Source organism: Hyperolius riggenbachi, chromosome 7 (assembly GCF_040937935.1).
Source record: "Hyperolius riggenbachi isolate aHypRig1 chromosome 7, aHypRig1.pri, whole genome shotgun sequence".
Taxonomy (NCBI): Eukaryota; Metazoa; Chordata; class Amphibia; order Anura; family Hyperoliidae; genus Hyperolius; species Hyperolius riggenbachi.
In genome coordinates this window covers 109,919,163-109,929,625 of record NC_090652.1, presented here as the reverse complement: position 1 = coordinate 109,929,625, position 10,463 = coordinate 109,919,163, and positions in this window count along the sequence as shown.

Genomic DNA, 10,463 nt, shown 5'->3' with positions numbered 1-10,463 from the left:
AACTGACATTCATCTGCAGATCAGACAATCATCTGAAGATCTGAAAATCCATCCTGGTGAATCTGATCTGCAGATGAATGTCTGTTAAACAAGGTGTGTATGAGGATCTGCAGATATCATAGACTATGAATGCATTTTGCAGGAATGGATCTTTTGCAGGAACAGATCTTTTGCAGATGCTGATCTTTTGAATGTCTACAGCATCTTTGTGTGCAGCATCTTGCAAAGATTTTTATCTGATGGGGAGTTCAGCTCCATAGAATAGACTGTGTAGGTATGGCTCTCATACTGCATGGAATGGGGTAAAATTGGTCTGTGATCTTTCATTTTCCAAAGACTATGGTCTGATGTGTGTATGAGCCTTTAGACCCTGCACAAGCCTGCAGCAGATCAGGGGTTTCTGACAAAAAAAAAATCTGACAAGTTTAGCTGCATGCTTGTTTCTGCTTTTATTCAGACACTACTGCAGCCAAATAGATAATCATAGGGCTACCAGGCAACTGGTATTGTTTAAAAGGAAATATATGGCAGCCTCCATATTCTTCAAGCCAGGCCTGGATTTACATCACAGGAGCCTATAGGCACAGAGGTCCTGCCACACCACTTTGCCCTTCATGAACCTATAAACCCCCTCAGAACCACAGTACAAGTGTGCTGGCTAGCCCAGCTGTCACTCCTCCCTTACTCCCCCAGCCTGTCACAGCTACAGGTATCCCTTAGCATTAGGTAGCCAGGTATTGAGTAGCTCGTGGCACTCGGGGAGGGGAGTGAGGCGCCTTTCCATCACCAGGTGCCTGTAGGCAAGTGCCTACAGTGCCTTATGGTAAATCTGGCCCTGCTTCAAGCTTCAGCTTCCCTTTAAATGTAAAGACACATTAAGATTCTTTATAATTGGTGTAATTGGTGAGTTAATAGGTGATTTAACGGGTCAGATCTCAGCTTATTTATTGCAGTTGGGAATAAGCAGGTAATGCAGAGTTATCCTACTGAATTTGCCAATCTCTCTCTTTTTGGCTCAGCATGCCCGTCTTTGATAGACCAGCTTAGCTGTAAAATGTCCCTGGAATTTAATGCTGAGGTAAAGGAATAAAAGAAAAAGAATACAGATTTTCCCGTGTGTGAAGTATGAAGAAGCAATGCTATATTTGGTAACCATAACTATAACGGAAACTCCTTACTCATAAAATATGCACAAGCTATTGATGTATACGGCATTAACAATGCATTAACTTTTTGGTCATAATTAAAATTCCTTCGCACTAGTGAAAATATGTACAGCACGGGATATAAATGATTTGCAGGCTGAGCAGCTGTATTTAATTTATCATATGTATTTATACTTTTTTTTAATAATATTTTAATTTAAGCTTTTAACGTTTCATGTCTCATTTAACATAAAGAATATTAACAGATCGAGGGCGCCCTCTTGTGACTGAATGGAAGCACTACAGGTGAAGTTAAGGAAACGTGAGTTTACATTTCGGACTATTTAATTTGTTGCTGCTGAGCAGAGCAAATAAATAAATAAAATAAAATAAATAGCAAGCTATAGGGAGTTTCTAAGGTGATTAGCAGTCACTGGCCTTGCCTCCGATTCTTTCCCTTAGTGGCTTATTGGAAATGCCACGCCAAGATGATGGGGCCAGGCGATGGACCTAGCTACGTCAAGCTAATCCTTTATTGCCAGTTTAGCAGGATCATCCACCAGGCAACCTATACAGGGGCTTGGGGCCTAGTGGGTGTCAAGGGGCCCACCTCCCACCTTTTTAGACCTTTCTCCACTTCAGCTTACCACATGGACCACAAGGGGCAGGGCTGGGCCGAGGCAGAGGCAAGAGAGGCTCCAGCCTCAGGGCGCAGTGTAGGAGGGGGGCGCACAACTCACTCAGCTATCATTGCCCTATTGTGTTTGAAGCAGAGAGAAAAAAGAAAAGGGGATACATGGCAGTGACTGCAAGCTAGATAACTAGAGATTAAGGTGTTGGGGAGGTTGGGGCCCTGGGTCGCCTCTTAGTGTAAGAGTAATAAGTATTGACGGCTGGGCCGGGAGGGATGGAGGGGTGCACTTTGGTGTCCCAGCCTTGGGTGCCGGAGGACCTTATCCCGACTCTGACAAGGGGAGACCGATTCTCTACTCTCTTGCCTTGGGCCCCATTATATTTTAATCCATTTCTGACTGCCAGTCAAGTCAAATAGAGGCAATGAACCACATTGCTGTTGCAATCATTTATTACTTCTTTTAAACTGATGGAATTCTTAAGGGTTCCCTTTGCACCCTATCTAGAGGTCTACTTCTATGTTGGTTGGTTGAGGAATCCTGTCAATAGTGATACTTGTGTGTATTATTATTAATATTTAGTAGTTACATAGTGCCAACATCTTACGCAGCGCTGTACAGAGTATTTTGTCTTGTCACTAACTGTCCCTCGGAGGAGCTCACAATCTAGTCCCTACCATAGTCATATGTCTGTGTATGTAGCGGATGTATCGTAGATTCGTAGTCCATGGCCAATTTTTAGGGGGAAGCCAATTAACTTATCAGTATGTTTTTGGTGAATTGGAGGAAACCACAGTGCCCAGGGGAAACCCACACAGACACAGGAAGAACATACAAGCTCCTTGCAGGTGTTAACTTGGCTGGGATTGAACCAGGGACCCAACGCTGCAAGGCTAGAGCACTAACCACTACGCCACATTGCTGTGTATGAGGATGTATGCAATCTCTGACTGTGGTCACATGAGCCTGGAAATATCATGTGATCCATCGGACCAATGAGATACCTGTAATTTGTGGATTCTTGCTTGGGAGGGGCTTTTGTTTGCAAGTAATCACAAACTACTCTGCAACCTTATAGACATGAGGTTGCAGCATTCGCCACCTTTGAGCTGGCAGAGCTACTGTTGCGAGAAGAAATGTTGCAGCAGTAGTTATGAGCCTCGTTGAATCTTTATGCACCTCAACATTTATCTCAGTAAATGTGAATGCATTTGTTTGAACATTTGCATGCGAGAGTGCAAAGGGTTAATAGAATTTTGCTGTTTTCTGGCCACACCCCTTTCAGCATCTCCCTTCCCTTAATAACTTATTTAATTCCTAACTAGAGGCGATGTGCCTGGATATATGTATTTTTTTCTTGTTACTGACCCCTGTGGCTAGGGTCTAATTCAGTGCACTCCCTCCTTCCCCTGTATGTGTTTGTCAGCATGCACACAGCTTATGCTGGTGTATGTGCATGGTGCACATGGATACATTACGTTAGCTCCCTTGTGCGATTGGTAAGATGCACTATCTGTCCCAGGAGAGGACGTCAGGATGTGTGCTCCTAATCCATTGATAGGTTTGATGCAATGAATGTTTGCATGTCTGCACTATGCATGTTACAGGGCCAGAGTTAGGACACCTATGTTTACCTGAGTACTTCTGCGCAGTATAGGTGACTAAGCATAAGAATGCATTCTTCTGTGAACTAAGACCCCGGCTTTTAACTTAGCTGTAGGGATAACAGTTGTGCTTAGATGAGTGAATCTGTGAATGCATTTGTTTGAACATTTGCATGCGAGAGTGCAAAGGGTTAATAGATTTTTGCTGTTTTCTAGCCACACCCCCTTCAGCACCTCCCTTTCCTTAAAGGGAAGGTTCAGGGAGGGTGCCTAAAAAATAAAAATCAATTTCCACTTACCTGGGGCTTCCTCCAGCCCGTGGCAGGCAGGAGGTGCCCTCGCCGCCGCTCCGCAGCCTCCCGGTGGTCTCCGGTGGCCGACCCGACCTGGCCAGGCCGGCTGCCAGGTCGGGCTCTTCTGCGCTCCAAGGCCCGACACTTCTGCGTCCCACGCCGGCGCGCTGACATCATCGGACGTCCGCCGGGCTGTACTGCGCAGGCGCAGAGCTACTGCGCCTGCGCAGTACAGCCCGGCGGACGTCCGATGACGTCAGCGCGCCGGCGTGGGACGCAGAAGTGCCGGGCCTTGGAGCGCAGAAGAGCCCGACCTGGCAGCCGGCCTGGCCAGGTCGGGTCGGCCACCGGGAGCCTGCGGAGCGGCGGCGAGGGCACCTCCTGCCTGCCACGGGCTGGAGGAAGCCCCAGGTAAGTGGAAATTGATTTTTATTTTTTAGGCACCCAACCCTGAACCTTCCCTTTAATAACTTATTTAATGTCCTAACTAGAGGCGATGTGCCTGGATATATGTGTTTTTTAAAATATATTTGCATACCTCCCAACATTTGAAGATGTGAAAGGACACTTAAGCCACGCCCCCTGCGTGGCCTTAAGCCACACCCCTACTTTTGCAGGAAGGTGACAATGGGAGGAATGAGTTTGCGGAGGAGGGTGCCAGTGGGTGGGAGAGGGTGACACTGGGTGGAAAGGAGGGTGCCAGTGGGTGGGGGAGGTAGGTGCCAGTGGGTAGGTGGAGGGTGTTAGTGGAAAGTGGAGGGTGTCAGTGGGCAGAGAGGAGGGTGCCAGTGAGCAGGGAGGAGGGTGAACCTGGGTGGGGAGGAGGGTGCCAGTGGGTAGGAGGAGGGTACCTGTGGGTGGAAAGGAGGGTGACACTGGGTGGGGAGGAGGGTGTCAGTGGGTAGGAGAAGGGTGACACTGGGTGGGGAGGAGGGTGCCAGTGGGTGGAAAGGAGGGTGCCAGTGGGTGGTGGAGAAATGTGCCAGTGGGTAGGAGGAGGGTGACACTGGGTGGGGAGGAGGGTACCTGTGGGTTGAAAGGAGGGTGCCACTGGGTGGTGGAGAAAGGTGCCAGTGGATAGGAGGAAGGTGTCAGTGGGTAGGAGGAGGGTGCCAGTCAGCAAAGAAGACGGTGCCAGTGGGTGGGGAGGAGGGTGCCAGTGGGTGGGGAGGAGGGTGCTAGTGGGTGGGGAGGAGGGTGTCAGTGGGTAGGAGGAGGGTGCCAGTCAGCAAAGAGGGTGCCAGTGGGTGGGGAAGAGGGTGTCAGTGGGTAGGAGGAGGGTGCCAGTGAGCAAAGAGGGTGCCAGTGGGTGGGGAGGAGGGTGCTAGTGGTTAGGGGGTTTGTCAGTGGAGGGGGGGAGAATGCCCGTGGGTGAGGAGGAAATTGCTCTGGGCAGAGAAGAGATGACAGAAATGATCGAGGCGCCAGCCGCGCCAATAAGGAATGCGGGAGCCTGCTTTATTCCTCCCTCCCTCTGAATGCCCCCACCTGCTGTGAATGCTTCCCCCCCTGTAGGCAGTGTGTGCGCAGCAGAGCGGAGCGGTAGGTCCCCTTACCACAGATCCATGCGCACCGGCAACTAGTCTCCTGCTTCCTGTGACGTCATGGTAAACAGGAAGCAGGAGACTAGTTGCCGGTGCGCATGGAGTGCGGTAAGAGGACCTACCGCTCCGCTCCGTTCCGCACATACTGCCTACGGGGGGGGGGCACACATTCACAGCAGGTGGGGGCATTCAGAGGAAGGGAGGGAGGAATAAAGCAGGCTCCCGCATCCCTTATTGGCGCGGCTGGCGCCTCGATCATTTCTGTCATCTCTTCTCTCTCCAGCCGGCCGGGACTTAAGGGGGGCTTCCCGGGATAGCGGGAGAGCCCCCACAAATCGGGAGAATCCAGACCAATCCGGGGCGGTTGGGGGGCATGTATTTGTAATGGGGCTACTGGCATGACATTTATGCACAATAACAACCAAAGTAATCTGCACATACAACAAAACAAGAGACACATTTTTTCCTCGCCCCAAAGTCAAACACATGACCTAATGCTTCACAGGCAGAGGCAGTACCTCTGATTATCACGGTGGGTAGAGGTTTCCATGATATGCCAAAAGTCCATATAGTACTTCCAGCTGTCCATGGCAGTGTCTATCACATTCTCTACATTGGGAGCAGATGTCATTCTATGGCAACACATTTGCGCTCCAAAAAGATTGTGCAGGTTAGGTTTTTGTATTGGGTCGAATGTAAGAGACATACCTAGACACAGTGGAGAAGATCATGTGTGAGCAAAGCCAATCTTTCGCATAGGAAAGCATGGGGTCTGTACTGCATTTCCTGGCCTGGCCAGGTCGGGTCGGCCACCGGGAGCCTGCGGAGCGGCGGCGAGGGCACCTCCTGCCTGCCACGGGCTGGAGGAAGCCCCAGGTAAGTGGAAATTGATTTTTATTTTTTAGGCACCCAACCCTGAACCTTCCCTTTAATAACTTATTTAATGTCCTAACTAGAGGCGATGTGCCTGGATATATGTGTTTTTTAAAATATATTTGCATACCTCCCAACATTTGAAGATGTGAAAGGACACTTAAGCCACGCCCCCTGCGTGGCCTTAAGCCACACCCCTACTTTTGCAGGAAGGTGACAATGGGAGGAATGAGTTTGCGGAGGAGGGTGCCAGTGGGTGGGAGAGGGTGACACTGGGTGGAAAGGAGGGTGCCAGTGGGTGGGGGAGGTAGGTGCCAGTGGGTAGGTGGAGGGTGTTAGTGGAAAGTGGAGGGTGTCAGTGGGCAGAGAGGAGGGTGCCAGTGAGCAGGGAGGAGGGTGAACCTGGGTGGGGAGGAGGGTGCCAGTGGGTAGGAGGAGGGTACCTGTGGGTGGAAAGGAGGGTGACACTGGGTGGGGAGGAGGGTGTCAGTGGGTAGGAGAAGGGTGACACTGGGTGGGGAGGAGGGTGCCAGTGGGTGGAAAGGAGGGTGCCAGTGGGTGGTGGAGAAATGTGCCAGTGGGTAGGAGGAGGGTGACACTGGGTGGGGAGGAGGGTACCTGTGGGTTGAAAGGAGGGTGCCACTGGGTGGTGGAGAAAGGTGCCAGTGGATAGGAGGAAGGTGTCAGTGGGTAGGAGGAGGGTGCCAGTCAGCAAAGAAGACGGTGCCAGTGGGTGGGGAGGAGGGTGCCAGTGGGTGGGGAGGAGGGTGCTAGTGGGTGGGGAGGAGGGTGTCAGTGGGTAGGAGGAGGGTGCCAGTCAGCAAAGAGGGTGCCAGTGGGTGGGGAAGAGGGTGTCAGTGGGTAGGAGGAGGGTGCCAGTGAGCAAAGAGGGTGCCAGTGGGTGGGGAGGAGGGTGCTAGTGGTTAGGGGGTTTGTCAGTGGAGGGGGGGAGAATGCCCGTGGGTGAGGAGGAAATTGCTCTGGGCAGAGAAGAGATGACAGAAATGATCGAGGCGCCAGCCGCGCCAATAAGGAATGCGGGAGCCTGCTTTATTCCTCCCTCCCTCTGAATGCCCCCACCTGCTGTGAATGCTTCCCCCCCTGTAGGCAGTGTGTGCGCAGCAGAGCGGAGCGGTAGGTCCCCTTACCACAGATCCATGCGCACCGGCAACTAGTCTCCTGCTTCCTGTGACGTCATGGTAAACAGGAAGCAGGAGACTAGTTGCCGGTGCGCATGGAGTGCGGTAAGAGGACCTACCGCTCCGCTCCGTTCCGCACATACTGCCTACGGGGGGGGGGCACACATTCACAGCAGGTGGGGGCATTCAGAGGAAGGGAGGGAGGAATAAAGCAGGCTCCCGCATCCCTTATTGGCGCGGCTGGCGCCTCGATCATTTCTGTCATCTCTTCTCTCTCCAGCCGGCCGGGACTTAAGGGGGGCTTCCCGGGATAGCGGGAGAGCCCCCACAAATCGGGAGAATCCAGACCAATCCGGGGCGGTTGGGGGGCATGTATTTGTAATGGGGCTACTGGCATGACATTTATGCACAATAACAACCAAAGTAATCTGCACATACAACAAAACAAGAGACACATTTTTTCCTCGCCCCAAAGTCAAACACATGACCTAATGCTTCACAGGCAGAGGCAGTACCTCTGATTATCACGGTGGGTAGAGGTTTCCATGATATGCCAAAAGTCCATATAGTACTTCCAGCTGTCCATGGCAGTGTCTATCACATTCTCTACATTGGGAGCAGATGTCATTCTATGGCAACACATTTGCGCTCCAAAAAGATTGTGCAGGTTAGGTTTTTGTATTGGGTCGAATGTAAGAGACATACCTAGACACAGTGGAGAAGATCATGTGTGAGCAAAGCCAATCTTTCGCATAGGAAAGCATGGGGTCTGTACTGCATTTCCATTGGTCCACTACCACCCCCTCTGGGAAATGGTCTGGCAGGCCCTATGTGTGACAGATGTAAGTCCGAAACTATTGCTCATAAATAGTGTTGGTCGAATAACTCCCTGTTCGATTCGCTGGCAATTCAATCAAATAGGTCCAAATTCATCAGGTTGGGAAATCCAAATGCTAATTTTGAAGTTAGTGGTGCTTACTTCAGCTGTTAATAGCAAAGTCCTCATACATGTTATAATCACCAAATTTGCTAGGTTTGTTAAAGGAAACCTGAGATGATTTAACCTCTCTGGTGTTATGATTATTTCCAGATTTTAGGGTCTTTTCAGCACGTTTCAGACCTTAAAATAAGGAAAAAATCATGCCGCCAGAGTTTCCGCAGCAGCCCCAGCACTCACTCACCTCCCTGGGCTCCAGCGCTGTAAGTTTCCCTCCGTTCTCCAGGTGGCTCTGTAACTCTGTAGTAAGATCACTGGCAGCAATCTCACCAGAGTGATTCAGAGACTCAGAGGACAGGAAGGAGAACGGCTACGACATCCGGATCCCCCTGAGGTGAGTAAAAACGCCCCCTCCACGCTATAATTTGCATTGAGCTCCCGCCAGGGAGGCTAAATAGAAGAATACATACTTACCTGGGGCTTCCGCCAGCCTCTTGTCCTCTGTAGGCTCTCTCGTCATCCTCCCAGGAAGCTCCATTTGTCTTAAATGTTCCACGGTACAAAAGCTTCAGTCGTGCCATTTGGGCTGTACTGCGCATGTGCGGCCCAGGCACACACAACTCCATCACACTCCTGTTGCTGGGAGTATTCTGTGCCTATGCCATGGTACCTGAGGAGGTACAGAGCGCTTCTGGCGATGGGAGTGTGACGGAGCGCACAGGTCAGGCTGGGTATGCGCAGAGCAGCCCGACTGGCACGACTGAAGCCTTTATAGCGGGGAAGATTTAAGATGTACGGAAGCTCCAGGTAAGTATAAATTCTTCTATTTAAATCATCTCAGTTTCCTTTACCTGTTTACCATACCTAGCAAATTAAGTGATTACAGTACGTACGAGGGCTTTGCTATTAACAGCTAAAGTAGGCACCATTGACTTAAAAATTATCATTCGGATTTAAATAAAAGCATATACTGGAATGCGCTATGTAGCAATATACAAAGTAGTTTTATTAATAACAATAAAATGTGTTTGCAAAACTATGCATTAAACAGGATGCAATACAGATGTCTGTCAGTGGGAATAAAGGGCACAATCACACCCACGTTCAATCGCTCTCCTGCCGTGAAAGAAAAAAAAAACGTTTTATGTGTACACATGCAGTAAAAGAAGAGTAAAAGCGCTTAGGGCCAGAGTCAATGTAAGAGGCAAAAAAGGTATTGCACTGTTGCCCTGTCAGAGCAAGTAGTGAATGAGCGTCTATAGTAACCCTTTTAGCAGCATGGTCTGTAAAGCTTGGTTGCAAGATTGGGGCAAAAGTCCAGTGCTGGATAATATTAATATTGGTATGCAATGCGAAGTGGGCTCTGAATACTGGCTTCATCAACCTGCATAGATGACAAGCGGTTAAGGAGGCTTCGGAGAGGAGACCCCCATGCTATCCATTTTCTTCAAGTGTATAAAGTGTATATAAATCTCAGATCTCCACACATAAAGTGTACCGCAGCACAAGGGCGTAGGGCCCGTGGTCGCAGCGGTCGCCTTGGCGACCGGGCCCGGCTCCTGAGGAGGCGGGGGAGGGGCCCGGGGGGGCCCATCTCCGTTTGGAGGGCCATGCGGCCCGTGCGCGCTGGTAGGGGGGAGCCTACCTAATCTAACCTAATCCTGGGGGGCAGCTACCTAATCTATCCTGGGGGGCAGCTACCTAATCTAACCTAATCCTGGGGGGCAGCTACCTAATCTATCCTGGGGGGCAGCTACCTAATCTAACCTATACTGGGGGGCAGCTACCTAATCTATCCTGGGGGCAGCTACCTAATCTATCCTGGGGGGCAGCTACCTAATCTATCCTGGGGGGCAGCTACCTAATCTATCCTGGGGGGCAGCTACCTAATCTAACCTAATCCTGGGGGGCAGCTACCTAATCTATCCTGGGGGGAAGCTACCTAATCTATCCTGGGGGGCAGCTACCTAATCTAACCTATACTGGGGGGCAGCTACCTAATCTATCCTGGGGGGCAGCTACCTAATCTAACCTATACTGGGGGGCACCTACCTAATCTAACCTATACTGGGGGGCACCGACCTAATCTAATTTATACTGGGGGCACCTACCTATCTAACCTATACTGGGGGCACTTACTTATCTAACCTGTATTGGGGGCACCTAGCTAGCCTATACAGGTGGCAACTAAACTGGATACCTATATTGGAGGCACCTACCTAACTAACCTATACTGGGGGCACCTACCTATCTAACCTACGCTGGGGGCAACTATTCTGGCTACCTATATTAGAGG